We start from the raw sequence: 12,276 nt of genomic DNA on the forward strand, positions 1-12,276 counted from the left end.
ATCGGGGCCATCATGGTCACCGTGGATAAAATAACACCGGTACCGGCTACTATATCCGACACCGAGTACACGACCGCGTCGATGGTGGTTATTTTTCGACGGTATTTTTTTATTTTTACACGGTATTGTTCGGAAAGCGTTTTCAAATTCGCGGAGAATTCTTTTACGGTATCGAATCGATATTGATGTGACGTCGGTGATACCTCTGATTCAATTACCTTGGTGGTCATTTTTATTTTAAAAGAGCTAGTGTTTTTAATTACTTAGATCCGCTACAAATTCCACATACCATGTAATGTTTGCCCTGGTTAAATTTCTATCAACGGCATAAATTGTAAACCGTTCAGTTGCGTCCTTGTCTATAATTGTTGATATTGTATTGTTAAACCCGGATGAACTCGACGATAATATATTAAACTGCATCATTGAAACCAGTGTCAATCGATAAATACCCTTAACAGTTGCGGTAATATTTACTATATTCTGTGTAAGAGTCCAAGTGAATGATCCATGCCGAATCGTGTATACTGTGTTGATGGTGTTCTCGTGAGGGATTTTTATTTTTGTCATTTCCGGTATTCTGTTTTTGATATCTGTAACATCAGCTCTGATTGTTCCTATTTCCTGTGTATGCGCGTCTATATTCCCCTTAATCGCTGCAACATTAGTTTTGATTGTTTCTATTTCCCGTGTATTCTCGGTCATACTTTTTTTGTTCGCTGCAACATCAAGTTTGATTGTTCCTATTTCATATGTATGCACGTCTATACCCTTTTTGTTCGCTGCAACATCAGTTTTGATTATTCCTATTCCCCGCCAATACGCGTCTATATTTTTTATGTTCGCTTCAATATCAGTTTTGATTGTTCCTATTTCCTGTGTATGCGCGTCTACACCCCCTTTGTTCGCTTCAACATCAGCTCTGATTGTTATTATGTCCTGTGTATGCGCGTCTACATTATTTATGATCGTTGTAACATCAGTTTTGATTGTTTCTATTTTCCGTCCATGCGAGTCTACATTATTTATGATCGTTGCAACATTAGCGCCGATTATTTCTATTTCCCGTTCATGCACGTCTACACTCCTTTTGTTCGTTGCAACATCAGTTTTGATTGTTCTTATTTCCTGTCCCTACGCAGTGATATCATTTATAGTTGTTGTAATTTCATCCAGCTTGGTATTTTTTTTACCAAAGAATTTATCAAAGTTGTCATCAACCCTGTTAAAATTTTTTCGTAACGTGTAAAATTGGCCCGACAGCGTTGTAAACTCCGAAATAGTATTTTTTATCCCTACAAGATTCGGTTCGGTCACCGTCGGGGTCCCAAAAAAACTAGCAGTAGTGAGTTGTATACCGGTGACAGACTTTTGTATCCCCTCGAACTGATTTGCTTGCGCGTTAAATCTATCATAGAAATTTTTTAACGAATCCGACATGGATATATAATTGTCGCCGAGTGTATTTATTTTTCCATTTATCGTCAAGATGGATTCACCTGATTTAAGTCGTCCGTCGCCGGTATACAACGCGATAGTGTTCTCGGCGGCATTACGCTGTCGTGTTAAAACATCATCCAGCGACACATTACTGGATTTTAATTTACCCTGACGATCTTGAAATACAACTATTTCGCCCGGGTCAACACTGGTTAGATTTAACGTATCAGCGATTTCATCCTCGATTAGTTTTTTTATGTCATCGGTGGCGAGCGTTTCCGTGGATTCTTTCAGCGCCGAAACCGGTCGTCCCCAGATATCAATCATTATTATTGTAAAAAAACAGTGTTTTTAATTAACCCGCCGGGCCTCTACGACCCCACTAGTGTATTCGTTTACAACCACATGAGGTGGTTTCCGCGATGATGAAATAGTCGCGAGTACGTTCAATACCTCACGGCCGCATATCGGTGGGTCACTTAATTGCTGTGTTGGCAGCGTGGAATAAAAAACCGGGGCTGAACACGCCCGGATATACCGCATGAACTCGTTTGGCGGGGCTAACCCGTATGAATCAAAATAGACGATCGCACGCGGATCAATTGCGTATGCAACCCAATGAGTTCCCGCTCCGGAGGATTTATCGAGGTTAATTATACCGGTTTCAATATTCCTTGGTTTTGTCGGTAATTGATCCCTCATAAAAACACCTCTGAAGTTTTTTATCGCTAACGCGTTTGCGGCATCTATTAAATCAAAATTAGACATAGGAGTCATTAAACGGTTCCCGGTAGTCTTAGACCCTTCCCCGAGTACCATGAATACGGGGTTCCCGGTAGTCTTAGACCCTTTCCGGCTACGGGTCGTCCTCGTTTCTTTTTTTATAGCCTTTCCCGGTTGCCTTCTTCAATGCCATTCCCGCCGCGGTACCAACGGCTCCTAACGCCGCCGCCTTCGCCACTGCTGGGGCCGCCGCGGCAATCAACGCTGGAATCGCAGCTAACAACGGAAATATCCCACCGGTCTTTTCCATGTTTTTAATCGCTGCGGCCGAAAAATCTATTTGAACACCCTTTTTATTCTTCATTGCATCATTAAAATGTTTTATTTGACGCGCCGTCAACGATATCTTATGATTACCACCTGCCATCTGTGACGGCTTTAACGTTATTGTGGTTCCACATTGTTTAGCCGACTTTGATCGTAATTTCTTGACTTGACCATCGGTCAACTCTACACCGACAACACTATACGACATTTTTATTGTAAACGCGTTTGTGTTTTCAATTACATGTTTTCCACTGGTGCATCAACGATTCTCATTCGTCCACCAACACCTTCCAACCGCATTGATTTATCGCTGAGAATGACAACAACCGCTCTATAATCAACACCACCCGGGGCTATACGAGCTCGGAAGTGTATATCAACGACGGACTGTCTCGTTAAATCAAGATGTTCCAACGAAAAGTAATAAATCGGATACAGGTTTTTAAAATCAAGTTGTGATATTTGCAAACCGGTGTCAACGTTTTGATCACGACCCATATATGACAGCAATCGATGGTACACACGTGCAACATGGTTGTCGCCGTAATTAAGCTGTATATCCTCGGATGGTTCCTGTTGTCCGTTTATTCTCAGCGAAACCTCCCTGACTCCTAATCGATCAAATATCATATGACTGTGTTCTTGATTATTCAATCGTCTTATATCCTGTAACGCAACAAATATATGACGCGGGGCTGAAACGCCTTGTTTTGATGCCAGGTGCCATGTAAATGTATCAGCGACATTATCCTCTTTGACATCAGTTGTTACCGCTAGCCAACTCAACAACGATTTTCCCCCCTGTTCCATAAATGATAACAATCGTGCTTCCGTGGTAACTGATGGAGTTAACACCGGCATCCACAATGCTATTTTAGTTAAAACGACTTTACCGGCAGCGACACCAGCAGCACGCCATATTGCATTGTTATCATCGCCCCTTCGCGATAGCGCAATTGTATGCTTAGCCCCATAGATAACTTTTCTGACATTTCTGCAGAATCCGAATATGTGATGGAGTGGAATCGCGCATGAAAACTGTCGGCGTTGTCCTTGTAATGTTGCTACTCGTGTTGCAAACCCTAGATTAAAATTATCGTTAGTACTTTTTATAACAGTGAAATCAGCGCCTGGTCTTGCCCTGCGGTCTGGGTTGGCTGCTTCATCTTGATTATTAAATGCGGTATCTCGTGGTGTCAACACATTAATGTACTGAATATGATCAGCGTTATTAGTGGTATCCTTTGCGAACATCATAGATGGGCCCGCCGATCTTGTATAATCATCTGAGTATCTCGCTAGCCCGATTATCGTCGTTGCAACATCAACCTCGCGTTCTATTGATTCAATTTCTCGCCCGTCAATAAGATATCTGGCACTCTCAAATAACGCCATGATACCGTTGTTGACGAAGCCAACTCGAACACGACCGTCATTTGCGTATGGTGCATTATCGGCAGCATTTGTTACAAGTTCTCCCTCAATTTCGATAAACGCTTCACACGGCAAAAAGTATTTACTGGTATCTTGGACTTGAAGTTCAATTCGCGATCGTAGGTCGGCTTGTGGTGGTTGATAGGAATAAAATTGATAATCACGGACAGAATCATCCCTGCGCACTGGGGCGTCCATATCAAACGCGGGATCAGCGGTTCGCGCAAACATTTTATTATTTATCATGTTGATGTTTTCAATTGTAATTCATCAACGTCGTTTTCGTCGTAAATTCTTTAAGCCACTTCCCGCTATCGCGTTCATGAGCGCGTTGGTTGTTGCATCGGTGGATGGCTTTGCCAGAGCCGCCAACGACTCTAGTTTTTCTTCCACGGCGTTATTTATTACTTTACTGACATTTGCAGGCATCACTGTCGTTGATGGCATCACCGGTGGTTTCTGTTTTTTTCTTCTCACCAACGACATTAGTTTATCTCGTGCTGCAGAAAACGCCCATCCGGCAACATCTCCAATAGCACTAATACCCCTATCACGAATAACATCAATAGCCTTCATTCCTAATTGTTTGGCTAACGGCGCCACTTTTGGAGCCATTCTTGTAAATAACCCCGCAATGGTGCTACCGAGACCGTCTCCGTACCACGCGCGGTATACAGGCAATCGTGAGTTTACCACGTAGACGCTGACTGGTTTATCATGGTTGTAGTGTATAATCATCTTTATTATAAAAACACCGGTGTTTTCCAGTTAGTGATTGATCACCAGTGATTGGTCAATCGCTGTAATGACCGTGGTCCACGAGTTCGTCTATGAGCGTTCGATATACATTTATGTCCATGATACCACCGGCAAATAACCGTCTGCAAATATCAGCGGCCTCATTGATTATTTCCGGAGAGTTATTTCCGGCTCGTTTCCCTCCGATTAATACCTCCAGCCGTGATATATCACTGAGAACATTACCAGGACAAGTAACGCTAGCGTTGAAACCAGAAGAGTTTCCAACGGAGTATCCTTTTCCGTGCTTTGGTCTTTCACTTTTTACTTTATTGTGGAATATTATATAATTATTATCACGCGGTGGTAATACATTTTTATGTTTACTTGCCAAATACACTATTCTTGTCCAGTCCTTTAACGACTTTATATTTTTCTCGTAATCGCTATTGATATACGTCTCTCGTGAATCCTTATCAAAATTTATGGCAGTAAAATTAACTAATCCTTCGTAGTCAAGATTTCTAATTGTGTCTATTGTGCTCTTTGTAAGTACTTTAGAGGGTATATTCTCCTTTATCTCTATTTCTTCCGGTATTTCTTTCGGTATTTCTTCCGGTATTTCTTCTTCTGGTTCTCTTGCGGTGGCGCCTAGTTCTTCTTCATCGGCCATTGTAACATAAGGTTCTTGTGGGTCCGTTATAGCGAGTGGTGGCGGTCGTGTTGTAGCAACCGCTATTTTCGCAGGAAGTGTTTCTAAAGACCTTTTTGTTTGTTCGGTCTGAGCCGCTATCTTTTCAAGCGCACCGATAACGGGCACAGTTGCCGCCGTAACATCTTTGGTCGCTTTAGTTACCGGAGCAAAGAGTTGTTCACTTCCAACAGCAAAATCAGTTTGTAGTTGTTGCCGCGTTTGAAGTTGTTTTCGGACCCTGTCTCGTAACGGTATGAACTTTTTAAGCGCTGCTAGCCGCTCTCTGGCTAGCCGAGTAGTAAGTGATTCGCCTACCATTTATTATAAATTGCTCCATAATTTCTAATTTCCCTGTGGCAGCGTCAGACGCACGTTACCACGACCTATCGTGGGAAAAAAAAATGTATACAACGTAAAAATTCACTTCCGTACGCTACATGCCATTAAATTGGCGGGCTCCACGGAGTTTTCGTCTATAATCCTTCTAATGTTTTTAATTTTATTAGAGATTTCTCGACGCCGTTCAAAAGCCTGTCCGAGTTTTTTCGTACTGTCTCAACGGCAGTAAATAGTCCAATAAATGCATTTACGTCATTGCCATACAGGTTTTCATTGATCGTATATTGTAATCGCTTTATAAAAGAATACTCACGTGGCAAGGTATATCGACCTTTCTTTGATTGCTCGTTAATAATTTCATAATCGGACAATATTTTTTGGTTATCAAGCTTATCAGATAATTCAATTCCTTGATTTTTTAATTTTGAAATCTCGGTTAATATATTATTGATGTCTTCGATATTCATATTCTTATAAAACATCTTATTTCTAAATTAAAAAAAAATTATTTTACAAAATGAACCCTGTGTATCAATCCCGAGGTGTGTTATCTAGTATGAAGTTGAAACAGACAATTCGTCATGGCGACTTCGTCACTCGCTGATATAATCGGAGGATTTATTTATATATGAAAATCGAATTCTGTGTCCATTTTTACCTGATAAAGCTGTTTGATATACTCGTTCTGCAACATTTTGAACTGATTTGCTACAAATATCGAAGTACCTACCGGCTTCATTCATCGACTGAAATATTTTTTCTTCGTTCGTTATTGTATCAAACGATTTGACGCTTTTTGCTTTTTTTGCGTGTTTCCCTGTTTTTCCAAATTTGGAATTTTGACTCGGTGTAACAGCTCTTAAATTACACAGTCTGTTATTTTGAGGGCATCCATCAATGTGATCAATAACGAGACCGTCGTTGATCAATCCGTTAAACGCTTCATATACCACCCTGTGAACAAGATAGCTTTTTTTCCCGGCACCAAATATCAAATACCCCTGATTATTTACGGTACCAACCGGCTTCTTCAGTCTACAATTTCTAACAACGCCGTCGCGAGATGCCTCGTAATTAACGAGCACAGGATGCGGCTGAAATTCTTGGTTCATTTGTATAATAATACTACTTGTCTAATTCATTATTTGGTTTAATTATAAACCTTGCAATGTAGTCCTGAGGAGTTTTGATGATTTTGTCCTTGACTGAGTCAGCGGTGGGGTCAATGACGGCGTTTTTTATTCGCTTGTCGTAATAACGTTTTAACTCTCTGTATCGTTTGCTGCCACAATTGATACACAACTGTGATTTTCCTCTTACACCAACGTGGCAAACCAAGCACGGTAGGGGGCCAAGAGAACCATTACGAACGCTTTGTAAATGATACCCGCAGAATTCACCTCTACATGATTTATTGCACGGGGTTGTCGACCCAATCATCAACCATTTGCAGTGATTCATTATACTATATTCTTTCATTTAAACACTTGTTTTAATTATATGGAGGAGTTCGAGAGATTAGCAGCAATTAAGCCCTGGAAAAATATTAAGTTCAATCTCGATAGAGTCCTCAAGGACGCACCAAAAGCGTTAATAAACGATAGAACCCTGTTGAATAAAATACGCGACTGTATCAATGAATTCAAGCGTGATGGTGCATCTCATAGTTGGTCAACATTTCGAATTGATGGCGTTGTTGATGCTACCATGAACGACAACCGCGCAGCAACGATAATATCACAACTTGACGGTAAAAAGTATTTCTTCAGAGTAAAATTCATTGTCCGGGTGGAATCAGGTAATTGGATCATACGTGATAAATTTGAACCGGTTCTCAGCGACAAGAAATCAGTTATTGTTAGCCGCGACTCCAAGCCAGGGCTGTTAACCGGAGTTGACAGACCATACTATGAACGAGCGTATCCTGAAACAGCAGTTGTTTATGGAATATACCCGTTAAATAAGAAACCTGATATCGGAAAACTAGCGCCGATGAAACAGTCAACGGGGATAAATTGTGTAGCAGAACGAGTAATAGAGCATTTTACAAATGCGTGTCGAGGAAATAAACTGACCGATTTACGACGTAGCAAAATAAACCAATGGGAGGAGACAGTGCGCGAGCGAGGAGCAACCATCAGCGACATAGCGAAATTAGAAACGTCGCTGAGATTTCCAATAACCGTTACAACGATAACCGGTGAAATATTATATGAATCAAAGTATAAATCAAATGGAGCCCCAATCAAAATTATTGATCATAACGAACACGCGTGGACGCCCGCGGTCACAATATTTCCACGGGATAGAACAGTAAAGTATATCCCGGGGAAATTCCTGGGAGAGGATGGTTTTCTCGCGGAGAGGAAACTATCTGATGCTATTGCTTGTTTGTGTAAAAACGACCCTGTGTCAGTGTGGTTACTTCGCAGCGCTGAAAACGACATGGATACCTTTGATCAGTTTGTAAGACCAAACGGTGAATTATATCGCACTGAAGCGTTTCACAACAAGATGAAAAAAACCGCCATGGAATTTGAAGAGCATGATGAACAACTGCTAACAAATTGTTTTACGATTCCATCGGTTGCGGCTCATGTTGCAGCAAGGAAAAATGCGTGGAGACCAACGCGCAAGGAATTTCTACCGGATGTACAATCCAGTTGTTTGGAATACTATCACGGTGGACTATGGAACACTGAATACAACCGCGACGCTATGATTTCCGTTGATATGGTTGCCTGTTATCCAGCGAGTTTTCTCGGGTATGGATCCGCCGCTGAGTACTTTAAACGATTTGGACACCCCAGACATGAAATGACTCGTGTTGCTATTAATGGACCACTGCCTGATTTTGATTTAACCGGATTCGCTCGCATAGTATCATTTGAATTCGCGGCAGGACTTCATCGCTGTTGTTATATTTGGATCGGTAGACACATGGCTGAAAAGAGATGGCTTCCAATAGCGCTGCTACGGTATATGATTGATTGTAGCATGCTTGTATCGTTGATTGTCAGTGACGCGATTATATCATACCGGGCGCAGACTGAAGTCTGGTTACCAGAACCAGAGCGTCTAGATAGCATAATTGACGAGTCCAGAAAACACATTGATGCCGACGAGGAATATATCATCGAATGGTCCAAAAAGATATTCAACCAACGAAACCGCGAGGCAAAAGATCTCGGTAGAAGAATAATTGGTAAGTTCACACAAGGTGGAAAAAACTGCGACTACAAACGATATTGCTCACGGCTGATTATAGATGACGCAGAATATGATTTCGTAATCAAGGACGCAGTGGCAAAAAATAGATACGTGAACTGCAAAACAGCTTTCTTGTCCAATGGAACAAGGTTGGGTACAGTTGTTACCTACAGCGATGGAGACAGCCCGGCATATCCACATTTGAGGGCGTCTATGCTGGGTTACGCCGCTATCAATTTATTCTCGATGATAAATAGATTTCCCGACACCGCGGTTAGAGTTGCGATTGATTCATTTTACATAGACGTAAAGTATAAGGGAAACATAGCCGAGTTTACTAGTCCGGACGAGAGTTGGGGTATATGGAGAATTAAAAATGAAATACGACGCGATTATTCCCCGTCAGCAGATGTCACCGTTGAAAATAATTACTTACGCGGTGATAATCTATCAGAATGGTCTAATGCACCACCGTGTTCTGATCCAATTTGTAGATATAAAACAGTTTATTTAAGCGGCTGTGGCGGGTCGGGAAAAACGACTCGGGCAATTGAATTATTTCGAACGCGGGCAAGTATAATCGTGCTTACACCGACCCATAGACTAGTGCGAGAGATAAAACAACGAAATGTTGACGCCATTACTTATCACAGCTTTTTTCGATACAGCGGCGGTGAGTGGACTCCTGATCGAATGGGTGAAAAATTTATTCCTGAGGTTATCATCTGGGATGAGATATGTACTGTTTCATTAGATGTTTTACAAATGTTTCTTGAGTGGTTGCTGCGCGCGAATACAGCGGTGATAATGTGCAGAGATCATGGCCAACCACCACCATTTGTCGGCGAGGGTCCACATGATTGGTTAAAGGGTTTTGTGGACTATTATGAAGAAACCGATACTGATTACCGAGCACTTGATGAACAACTGCGCCAGGTTAAAAAATTAATCAGATTACAGCCGGATAGAGTTCAATGTGAAATAATCCGCGAGGTGATTCCGGAAACGCCGTTAAATGAATTCTGGGAAACATGGAGACCAAACGATTTGATTGTAGCGAGTAGAAAGATAGTCAGAGACACACTTCAGCGGAAGTTGTTTGCGTTGCATAAGGAAAAGTTTCCAACGCGCCCAGTGCCGTTATGTTATAGACCCGCGGACACACGGCGGAAGAACATTGAAGTTGAAATCCCGGGCCCGACAGCGTCAGGGACAAAAAAACAAATTCTTGTGCTGAATGATATTGTGCTCGTTGATATCAGCGTCGTCGAGGACGCGCTACGTGCTGATAAATCCCCGTGGACGCTAGGATACGCAACGACAATACATTCCTCGCAGGGATTAACCATCACGGACACAATTGTTTGGATGGTTGATAATCGCATCGAATGGTCAAATCTAGTCTATCTTGCAGTGTCCAGAGTACGGAGAATGAATCAGCTTCGAAGAATTGTTATTGACGAAGCCAGTGACAACGATGACATTATTGATGCTAGCGTCATTGATAGAAAACTCTCGGGTTACCGCCAACAGGATAAAAAAAAACAGCGGCGTTTTGATATTGATGCCGAATTAATAATTGCGTTACGACAACAACAGAATAATCACTGCGCGAGTTGCAATTGTGTAATGCGCTGGCGTTATTCGGATAAAGACGCTCGCCAATTTACCGTGGACAGGATCGATAACAGTCTCGGTCATGTCAAAAACAATGTAAGGTTAACTTGTCTTGAGTGCAATAGACGCAACGGCGCTAGTTAAGGCCACGTGGGGGTAATTGAGTATCATCAGGTATCACTTGTAGTTGCTCGCGAGTAAATCCGCGCTGAGGAGCAGTTGAATCCAGTCTATAGATCGGTGGTCTACCAGTTGATCGTGTTATCGTTGATATGTTATGTGTGGTAACACTCCAAATAGGATCAGTAGCTCTTTTTTTACCGCCTTCAAGCTCTCCTGGTTCATACAGATATCTAACATTGACATCGCCGAGAATCGGCTTGGAAACGCTATCTATTTTTGATCTTCCGGGTATATACTTTTTTTTAATCGCGTCGCTGGGCTTCATGTTGATTGCTCGGGTAATCTCGTTATTTAACGCTGCAATTACGCCTGGCAACCTTTTGACCCATTCACGAGATCGTTTTTCTTGGATGAATTCCTTCGCGTATTGATACCCAAATAACCGTTCAGCAAGAGTCCGATTGAATCGTTCAACAATTGCCTGATCACGATGTAGCGCAGTATGACCTCGTCGTATCGCGACGCTATGATGTTTCAGCGTTGATAAAACAGCGCCGCGAAATTCATTGCCAGGATCAACTTGTAATAGATTTGGCCAGCGCAGAGGACCCCTTCGGTAAATCCGCTCAAACGCATCGGCTACTTCAGTTGCTGACTTTGTTTTTAACGGCTCCGCTTGTTTGTATCGACTCGCAACATCAACTACGGTTAGTGCGTATTTGTAACCGTTGTCATGCGGCAGAAATAATATGTCAGCTTGATGAACTTCATTGGGTACGCTGACATCAAAGCGCGAAAAGTTGATTTGTTTAGGCGGTGGTAGATAAATTTGCCATATAGCCTGTTTGGATAACCAATTAGCCTCAACGGCCTTTGTTACCTTTGCAGCGCTTGCGAGTTTACCAATTGCGGCCTTCCCCTTCCGGTATCCTCTCGGAGAATAATAGATGGATTCCATGTTGTTATTATAAACGCTAGCGTTTTCAATTACCAGCGCGAGAAGCTCCGCTTCCAATCATTAATTTACCTTTCATAGCCGATTTTACCAACCATGAAGCCAACTTTTCTTTGAGGGATTTATCAGGAATAGCATTTAACGCGTGAATTAATTTTACATCCGCGATATGACGCTGTTGCAGATCGCTACTTTTGTAGTAAGCAACATCATGAGCATGACACGCCTTATCGATAGCGTTTATTGGATACTCACCGGGTTTGGGCTGATTTTGATCATCGAGTCTGATATCTAATCGTGTTCCGGGGCCACAGTAGCTATATCCTGGGAGGTGCTTTTCTCCTGGATACTTTGCCCACTTGATAACTTGACTGCAATATCACCTCCTCGCTTTTTTTTAAAGCATCCCCGGGTCTAATAGAAATAAATCTAAATTTCTTTGTACCGCATCGTGCACACTTACCAGTAAGTGCCGATCTGTTATTTCTCGTTGTAACGGTTGTCATATCATTTGTGCCAGTACGCACTCTACACTTCACACAATATAAATCCATAATTTATGTATAGAGATATGAATATAATTGATTTTTCGGCGACTAAAACAAGAGAACCAGTTAAGCATGTTGCAGCGTTACCAAACTCGATCCGGATGATTATCATCGGACCATCTGGATCC

The sequence above is a fragment of the Sinohyriopsis cumingii genome, chromosome 2, assembly GCF_028554795.1.
Source record: "Sinohyriopsis cumingii isolate HCF-2022 chromosome 2, ASM2855479v2, whole genome shotgun sequence".
Classification (NCBI taxonomy): Eukaryota; Metazoa; Mollusca; class Bivalvia; order Unionida; family Unionidae; genus Sinohyriopsis; species Sinohyriopsis cumingii.